Consider the following 10,167-nt stretch of genomic DNA (forward strand, 5'->3'; position numbering starts at 1 on the left):
GATTTATTACATGTCATTTAAAAACACTGGTTTCACCAAAATTTTGAAGCGGACAGGTCAAAATTGAAAAGCACAAACATTAATTTCAAATTTTACTCCTTAAAATTGAGGATTTTGTATTTTGGATCTATAAGGCGATACGAAAGGTCAAGGAGGACATGCAATCAATTTCAATAATAGAAGGATGTATCTCAAATATTGGGTTTTTGTTAACATGTGCTCTTAGGATCACATGTTAAAGTGCAATAAATACACTTTTGAAATAGGTAAATTTACCAAAACAAGTACCACATTTTGACTATTTACCAAAATGGTAAACTGTAGCAATTAATTCCAAAAACGGTAATTTATCATTTTTGGAATTAATATTTGTTACCAAAATGGTAAAAATAGTAAAATATAAATTTTTTTTTATACTGAAAATACCCTTTTTTATCGTTCCCATGTTTAATGATCAGTATATTTTTTCCTTGCATCTTTTTTTTTTTTTTTTGCTAAGCAAGCAAGGAAATTATATTAAAATTGTAAAAAGTGTACAATAGGGAGGTCCCTAGCGAATTACAGAGCGAAATTGAGGAAGATCAAGCTTATCACCAAAATAAGCGTTTTTGACAATTAGAGGCAAATCTGAAACTTGTTTGAAGATCAACGAAGAACCGTTGTGAGTTCCAGCAGCAGCAAGGGCGTCTGCGGTTGCATTCGCCTCCCTCCATACATGATTAACTCGTACCTCAAGATTAGCCATGAGCCTCCTTACTTGATGCACCCATTGATCTAGCTTCCAAGAGACTTTTTGATCGATGAGACCTTTAGCTATGTCTATCCTCGGTGCTAGAAACGAAACGGGAATTCCACCTTTGCCTCTCTTTTTCTGTCTTAGACTGTCGTTTTTATGGATTTATAATTAAAAAAAAATTTGCTTTTCTGAATTTATAAATTAAAAAAATGAATCATTAAAAAACTTATTTTTCTGAAATACAAAACCACTGCAATCTACCAAAAATTATTTTGCACCAACAAAAACAATGAAAAACTGGTGCAGCCACCAAGATGTAAGGCACACCCCTGAAATCTGGTGCAGCCAATACATCTTTAATTATTCCTAACTCTGGAAATTTAGTCCAATCTGTAAGTACCATTGTGAGTGGGGACTCGTCATGTCGTCTCCCAACCATCACGAGATCATAAGCATTCTCCATTGATTGAATCTTATTAACTATTCCTGCCCCATCTCTCACCTCTTCCTCTTGGTACCAAACCCGATCATTTTGTAAGGTTTCGAGCCTAAAATTGTTAAACATGTCATCATCAAGCATCCTCAAGTTCATATTATCAGATATTAAGTCCTTGGACAAAAATCGAATCACTGTGAGCCTTATGTTAGGTTGCTCTGTCATTCTTATAGCATATGCCAATGCTTCTTGTTCGTTAGCACCGCCAAAGAAAAGAACGCCAACATCATCCAACAAGGACGTAATTTAACCTGTGGGCGAAGAAGAAACCAAGTTCAAGTTATGGTGGTCGATAAGGATTGCCACAGAACAAGGGGCCTTGGCAATTAGGTTGCTATTGAGGTTCTTGATGGCAGTTGATGTCTCTGTCATGCCTATTGTCAACCACTGCTTGTGGAAAGGATTATTTACAAGGGAAGTTCTCTACTCTAGAGCAAGCAAGCATATGTCGTCGTGCATAGTTTCAAATGGAGCAATGGTCGTGAAGGCATCAATTGAGCTGATACCTCTGCTAGTTTGCTCATAGTTTCTGAAAGCTTTGATGATGTGTTCTGTTGGGCTTTGTGGAGCCTAGTTATATTTTGATCCGGTTGACGACCCGACCCGACCCGAATAATGTTTGCGTGGTATTTTGATGGGATATTTTTTGAGGCTTAGTCCATAGAGTGGAGGCCATTGTGTATCTTGTGCGCAGTATATAGAAGCCGTTTTTGGTGATTAGGGTTTTTTAAGGTTTTGGTTGTCGTCTTTGAGACTTGAGCCGCACTTTGTAATCCTTCTCGAAATTAGTGAAATCTCTACAACTCCGTGGACGTAGGCAAATTGCCGAACCACGTAAATACTATCTTGTGCGTGTGATTGTTTTTTTTTCGATGTGTGTGTTTTTCTCTATTTCTTGTTTCTCACAGGTTGGGAATTTCGGGTTGAATTCCTTACAGTGTTCCGATGAAGTAGGTTTAGTTTTAGCATTCTGTTTGTGAATTATGAATAAAAGGGAATTACGACCGACCATCTCGATGAGGTGGAGGACATAAACATAAATAGGGCTCTGCTTGCTAGGGTTGGAGGCTTCAAGGAGTTTGATGATGGGTAGGACATTGTCTTGGGTGTAGACACAAGGGAGTATGCCAAACTCCCTTTCACGTCCATTGTCTAGGATGGACTGTCTCTTGTATGTCAGGTATCTCCTTGATGGGTCGTAGAGGAATCCCACCAGGGATGACACCACTCCACTTATCACCACTACATTCAATACCATAATCGAGTATAATTCCAAGTCGAAAAACTGCACACACAAAATGGAGAAACTTTTTTAAAAAAAAAATTCTAGTCTATAGTCTAAAACCATACACATTCCTAAGGATTCTCAAGAACATTTTATAAAATGTTACAGATCCATTCCATTGGAAACCTATGTTTTTATTTTGAAATACTTGTATTTCACCCTGCAAAAAGCATAGGAGAATAATAGAACCCAATTCAGTACAAATACTTGTATTTTATAATAATAACTGTGCTATAACATAATAAAATAAAGTGTCAAGAGAATTTAAGTAAACCAAAAAAAATTACTCACAAGTAGAGAAATCCAAAGCTATCAACAACAAGCGCAAGACCATGCCCGCCACAACACCTATTCTATGCACAAGAGGAATTTTCACTATTTGTGATAGATCCAAACATTTGATTTTAGAGTACATAAGCAAATCAACCAATAGTTTTTTCTTGATAAATAGTGAGATGTGGTGTGAGATTAGCATACCGTCAATGCTACCATGCCCGCCACAGCACCTCTTCTAAAGCTTTTGGCAACATATTCACCAAAGAAGTATATTTGATGCAATAATAGTGGATTTACACCATTCTTTATATGTTTCACCTTCATACATTGCAAGTATAATTAGTTTCTATAAAGCAAGCCTAAACTGACCCAATCTCATAATTTGGACAATTAAGGATAGAATAGTTAAGGGGCCATCATAGTGAACCAAAATAATTTCTTTAGGTTCCCCCCCCCCCCCCCCCCCCCCAAGCAATAGTCTGGTTCTGAGTGAAGACAACCATGAAATATGAAACACAATAGAAAACTGAAGCCCACCCAAGTTAAATCCCATCCTAGCACAAAAATGATCACCCTAACAAATTGACTGACCAGCCAGCACACATATATATCCAATAATATTACATAATCCACTCTTTCACAAAACTAAAACCAAAACCAAAAATAGTGAATCTCATCAGGTACAACCATGTCAAGAAAAATTTTAAAAACAAAGAAAACAAAAATAAATAAGATCAATTCTACTATGTCATCAAAATCTTAAAAGACCCAATGCCGAAGATGATAATTACAAAAAAGGTCTAATTAACACGAATAACGTCGTTACCACAGGTTTGGATTCAACAATTATTTGGTGGGTTTCGGTTTGGTCAATTTGGGCATGACAAACATACACATACCTTGCACCACACATATGCACACATCCCTACCCACCTAAACATCTCCAATATTTATAATTCTATAATCTATCAAAAATTGTTTCCGTGGAAGCGAGATAATCAAAGTAGCAAATGTTGCAGAGATATTCAAAATTCACTCATCCATCATGCCAGTGATGCTAGAATCCAAGGCATAGATAGATCAAATGAAGATGATAATGTTATAGGAGTGAAACAACATTATTATACTTGAATAAACTTATTTTGAAGAAAGCAGATCATCAACCACAGTCTCATCCATAAAAAAAAGAATCACAAAAATGAAATGATTTTCAAGTAAAAGAATCATTTGCCATTTCTGTGGTGATTGTTCTAGTTTTCCCTGTGTTGGTCCCTTCTTGTTCAGCTATTTGAATTGCCATTTCCTTTTATTTGTTTTAGAATATGGGAATTCTCAGCTATCTCGTATCCAAAATCCTACTAAAATCATTAACAGCTGTTCTTAACCACCTAAAATCCATAAATTTGTGATAATCACCAACAAACTGAATTCATCAACAACACCTCAAAAATCACTGAAACATAACTAAAAAAATCATCAATATTAACAACTAGAGACTAAATAAAAGCAAAATATTCTGCGTTAACTCCAAACAACATCCAATTAGTAGTCAGATTTGACAAACAAGTTACAAAATTGAATAAGAAGGAAAACCACTAATGATATATTTCATCCACTAAGGAAAACCACTAATGATTATAGTTCAACACAAGGGAATACAAGGGCTACATGGTGTATGGTCCTGAACCCAAACCCAGGATCAAATCTTTGCCAACCCAACAGAATACTAATAATAATATAGATACAAAGATTACTACTACCACTCATCATAAAACTGAACAGCAATCAGACTCATAGCCATAGCAAACAATGTTATTGTAGCATAATATTTAGGTATATTTAACTCATAAGTGTTTCTAATAAAAATAAGGAAAGAAATATATGAAAACAAAGGAAAACATTAATATACACCATAAACTAATTAAACTAGATTTCTAATATCAAATTGTGGGGGTGTTTAACAACATAATAAATTAGCCAATGGAGGAAAAATAACACCAACCCTCTTTTAGAGGTCAATTTTTAAAAGAAGTCAATAAGGGGTTAATTGTGATACTACCTTGAGTATTAGGATGTGTGTTCAACACAACAAATATCCTAAAAATTGTTGTGGTATTTTTACATGAGAGAATAGGAGAAAACAAATGCTTACTTGCATTAGTAGACCACCACCCCGCAAAGTATGTATTTCTGCTTCAATCTTAGATTGGTTAATCCTCAATCTATTGCTTCTTGGTCCTCCCCTTACCAGGTCAATCTAAGGATACCATTCCACAGAGTAAGTGAAGCACTAAAGAGTTTCATGAATTGATAATCTTTAACACTCTTGAAAATGATAAAAACAAACCCTTTATATAGAAACAGTTACTGTGTATTTGCTTCCATCTATGTTCAAAGTAACTCCATGGATTATTACTATTCTAGCCACCCAGTACTTATCGAACTAAGAATCTGAGAATTCATGAATGCCTCCTCCAGACTGCAAACCATAAATGCTCATCATGTTAGTGACTATTACATGCGAGAGTATGATAGAAGATGTAGACACCCCATTTTTGCATCTGCCTAATTCGACAATTCGTCACCTTGTTATCGTGAATTCCTAATGATGATCACAAAGAATTCGAAGGCTTGTGAGTACTGCCCCTAATTCCCTTTATTTTCACTCTTTTCATCTCTCCTACTCGTTCGACTCGACATAGAAATTTACGCACGCTTAGGATCGTCACACGTTACATCCGATTTAGCAAACACGTACGCTTAGGTTCACTACACAGTTTGATAACCTAGAAACCTCGTCACGTTAGGAAAATACGACTTTGAAACATTGAAATAATCATGTTGGGACTAAAAGAAACCTCACGCCAAAATTCGTAAAAATTCGCAAAAATCGACAAAATGACGAAAACACCCCTCATAAATTTTGAACATCCGAAAGACCTTAAAAGTACCTCCATTGCACTCAGAACATGATTTGGAGTCTAATGGGACCCAAACCAACGAAAACAGAGAAATTTAAGAAAAATTATAAAAATGACCGAAATGCCCCTCGACCTCCAAATTCAACTTAGAAATCCCGATCCCTAGGAAAATGTAATAAAAATCAAAATCTAGTTAAAAATCCAATCTATTAAAAAATAAAACTCAAATTAAAAAAATTAAACAATTCAAATTAAAATCAAATGAGAATCAAACTGAAAATTTAATAAAAAGCAAATCTAAGATTAAAAAATTAAATTCAAATTAAAAATCAAAATTCAATGAAAATTAAAAATTAAAAATGACTCAACCGATTAAAATTTCATCGAAATTAAATTAAAAATCAAAAGTCAAAATTAACTAATCAAAATCAAATTAAAAATTGAAAACCAACCAACTAATATATCGAAACCCAACTATATTAACAAATTCCAAATCCAACTCAATCGAGCGATGAAACAAAATCAAAAATCAAATGGCCAATTAACAATTAAAACTCAAATTAAAAATTAAAATCAAATTAAATTTTTAACCAAACTCAAAATAAAAACTAATCAATTAATAAAACTTAAAATTAAAAAATTAATCAATAAACAAAAAATCAAAACAAAAATTAACCAAATCGATAAAATAAAAATTAAACCGACCAACCGTAACTCGACAACTTGAGACTATAGTGCTACGAGTAGCGTGGGAACATTGCTCATCATTCTCGTAAAGGAAAACCAAAGAAAGAAACATGTTTAAAAGAGAGTAAAAATTAGAAACTCCCATCGTCTATAAAAGAACAGAGAGGTCTTCTTCTATAAAAAAAAAAAAAAAAGGCTGGCTGGAACGTCCTTGGGCTGGAGATCTCTTCTCTCCTTCGACTTTCTCTCTTGGTCTATCTCTTGTCTCCTTGGACTCTCCTCTTGGGGCTGCAACTTGCTGAACTCTTCTTCTTCTCCAACGTCCTTGAGGCTGGATCTCTTCTTCTTGAACGGTTTTAAGGTCTTCTTCTCCAACATCAAAAGGCTGGGGTTTTCTTCTTCTTCAACGTCCCAACAGTCCCCTACAACTCGCCTCTCTCTAACGTCCTTGGGGCTGGGGACCTTTTCTTCTTCTTTCACGTTTTCTTCTGGTCTTCTTCAACGTCTCCTCTTCTCTGCAATCTCCTCGCACTCCCTACAATCCCCTCTCTCTCTGTTGGCTGCTATACCAGCACCCCCAGCCATTTATCATGCGTTCTACAACACTTTACCTCCCCTACAACTCACCTCTCTCTCACGTTCAACTTGCTGCAACACTCCTGAACCAGCCCCCATCTTCATTCCCTCTCTTCTTCTCCTCAGCTCCATCTCAGTCTCATCTTATTCTTCTTCCACTTGTTCTTCTCTGTATTGCCTAATCAAAAACAGTCTTTACCTCTTCAACAACATCTCCAACAGCAAAACCACGTCCCTGCAACATTGCTGCAACGCATCTTCCAGTCTTCATCTTCAATTAGCATCTCGGTGGCCATCTCTTTGGGCCATCATCTTCTTTGCATTTTGTACAGCCACTTCTCGACTCAGATTTTTCTAGTTGCGGTCACAGTATCATCGCAATACGTATCAGGGCATCTGTCTCATTGTCCTTGTTTCTCGGCATCGTATGCTCACGAGCCTTTGGATCATATCTGAAGGAATCGGCCCCTATCATCTTTCTGTAGTTTGAGAAATACTTGCAGGTGGAATCTCTTAATTGATTTTAGATCATGGAGAAAATCAGGGCTTTTTCAAACCCTTCCATATTTTATAGAATTCAAAGAATGGTCATGTAATAATTGAGACAATTTTAGCCATAGGATTTGTTTGGCAAATCCAACATAAATTGATGATGATGATCGGACTGTGACCTGGACTGTAGTCTTTGTATGTTTACCATAGGATAATTTTAGATTGTAGCATAGACCGATCATTTTAATCAGGTGGGTTCGGTGCCTAACACCTTCCGAAACAAGTAATCTGACCCCTTACCCATATCTTTGATCCGTGGACCGATCCATATCTGTTTGGAGTTATTTATGGTTCCTAGACTTAAACTAGGTGGCGACTCCTATTTCTCAAAAGTTCCCCATTTATAAATCGGACCCCTATCCACTACTTAGTGAAGAAGGGTCGAGGCAATTTCAGAAGACATCCCATATAGTATCTCAGAAGATATACCTTAACAGAGAAGTATCCCTACACATTTGGCTTACTTTTGAAACTCAATTCCTACAACAAGTCAAATCACTCCAATTAAGTTCACGATAAAAGCAGAAGATAGGAAAATAAATGGGATATTCTTACAAAATATAACAAATCTTACCTGTACTCTCCCGCTAGTAGGCTTGAAACCATCATTTGGGTCTTCACTAGATGGATATGGATATTGAGGTTGACCCATAACATAATTTTGGATCAATGCCGGTTGTAGTCGATCCATGTATAGAAAAACATCATCTTAAGAACTTTCAGCTAACAAGTTATGAACTGACATTTTATCGTTTTTAAATCATATATCAAAAATTGAATATACTCATTTTTGTGTGTGTGTGTGTGTGTGTGTGTGTGTGTGTGTGTGATCGCAGACAAGTTTTTAAATCATATATAAAAAATTGAATATACTCATTTTATTATTTTTCTGCATTTACCAAACTAATTATTTTTAAAGTAAGGACTTACAACATCCAAGAATGCATCAACAAGAGCGATGCTCATTATAACAAGAGTGCTTTCTCGGGTGGCTCCTATCCTGAATTATTTTGATGTTGCTTTAGTTTCATCGGACATGGAAACATCCTTGTGTATTCTTCGATATTGAGCATTTCCTTGGTACCAAGTTCTATATGAAAGTGCCTAAAAACATAATTAAAATACAGAACAGAAACCAAATTAAATCTTGGGTGATTTGGACATGCTCTACATTATTGTTGAATATTTGAGATACTCATGTTTTCAAATAGAGGATTTACCCCTTGATAGTCTACTAATTATAATACTTTGTATCTACTATCCTCTCCAGCTCTTCTAGAAAGCTTTGCTACAGAGGCATACAAATTTGGTTGAAACTTAGTAAATAAATCATGATTCAGTTGTAAATTTAATGAGGAATATGATTTCCATCTTGAACCTAACATATAATTATCATTATCATTATCATCAAATCCTTTCAGGTTCAAGTAATATTATAAAAAACTACTTTTCTACAAAAAAAAAACAATTGAAAATCATAAATTCAAGCTTTTATCATTTGGTGTGAACAAGAAAACCTTGTGAGGTGTTGTTTTTCAAAATTACAAAGTAGCAACCAAAAAAAGGCACAATAAGGAAATTAGGGACAAGAGTTACATTTTCTTCATCCCTTGGTGCGAGCTCCTCCCAAGGAAACTCCAAAGCTTCTTCTACTTTTCCATTACAAATCAATTCTATCAACTTTTGCTGTTGCAGATGGAAAAAAAGTGGGGGATTTGTATCCAATATCTGCATACAGATCCATCAACCTTTAAATCAAACCAAAAAAATAAAAAGAAAGCTATACTATCGAACCTGATTAAAGTTTCGATAACAGATCGAAAACTTAGAACCAAAGTCGATGAAGAGAGAGAGAGAGAGAGAGAGTTCGATCTAAAGAAATAACAAATAAAAAAATCAAAATCATTGAGTTAGATCGAGAACTCAAACCCTAAAACAATTCAAAAGAGGGAAAAAATAAACCAACCTAATGAACAACACTATGGATCCAACTTGAACAGATCGAATCGAGAGAGAGCACGAGTTTGTTTATTTAAGGAGAGATGAACACAAAGGAATATGAGAATCAAACAAGATCAGGGAGAGAGAGAGAGAGAGAGAGAGAGAAATTCGTTTTTCTCTCTGGGGAAGAAAGGGGTAGTTTTAGAGTGGCTACTGGCACACCAACTTTTACTTATTACCATCAGTGATTCCGTAAAAACGACGAGAAACGACAGCCAATAACTGTCGCCATTAACGACAGCCTTTAGTAGTCATTTTTAGCGCAATGGTAGTGTCGCCAAAAACGCAATATGACGTAGTGAATGTATTATATATAGCTAGCGTCAAGCCTCAACGGCACCTATGGTCGAGGTTTGACGATGTGGACATTAACATAAGTTTCTATAACTGAAAAATGTCCAAATCGTCTACCCTCAACAATAGGTATCGTTGAGGCTTGGTGCTAGCTATAACACATTCTAGCTCTAAGGTTCAACACTGGATAATTTGTAAAACCATAAAAATTCCGTGAAATCACATTTTTTTAATACCGTTTTCCATTTATATAACTATGGACTAGATGTCCATCCAGATTATATGAATATATAAACGATTTAAAAAAAAATAAAGGAAATAGAGGAGAAATTGATAATTTTGA

The 10,167-nt window shown here is 35.4% G+C and overlaps 1 long non-coding RNA gene and 1 pseudogene across 1 annotated transcript; both read right to left on the minus strand.

Annotated features, from left to right (window-relative positions):
• Nucleotides 1-562: 562 nt before the first annotated feature.
• LOC147380667 (cation/H(+) antiporter 15-like) lies at nucleotides 563-1,762 on the minus strand (annotated as a pseudogene).
• A 6,196-nt stretch (nucleotides 1,763-7,958) lies between these two features.
• LOC147380668 (uncharacterized) lies at nucleotides 7,959-8,817 on the minus strand. Its single transcript, XR_015175186.1, has 4 exons — nucleotides 8,750-8,817; nucleotides 8,460-8,633; nucleotides 8,104-8,149; nucleotides 7,959-8,009 (listed from the first exon to the last, which is right to left on the minus strand). It is a non-coding gene; the product is annotated as an uncharacterized LOC147380668 (long non-coding RNA).
• Nucleotides 8,818-10,167: the final 1,350 nt, after the last annotated feature.

This window comes from Akebia trifoliata, unplaced genomic scaffold (genome assembly GCF_017979445.1).
Source record: "Akebia trifoliata isolate Shusen 1 unplaced genomic scaffold, ASM1797944v1 Contig01130, whole genome shotgun sequence".
Lineage (NCBI taxonomy): Eukaryota > Viridiplantae > Streptophyta > Magnoliopsida > Ranunculales > Lardizabalaceae > Akebia > Akebia trifoliata.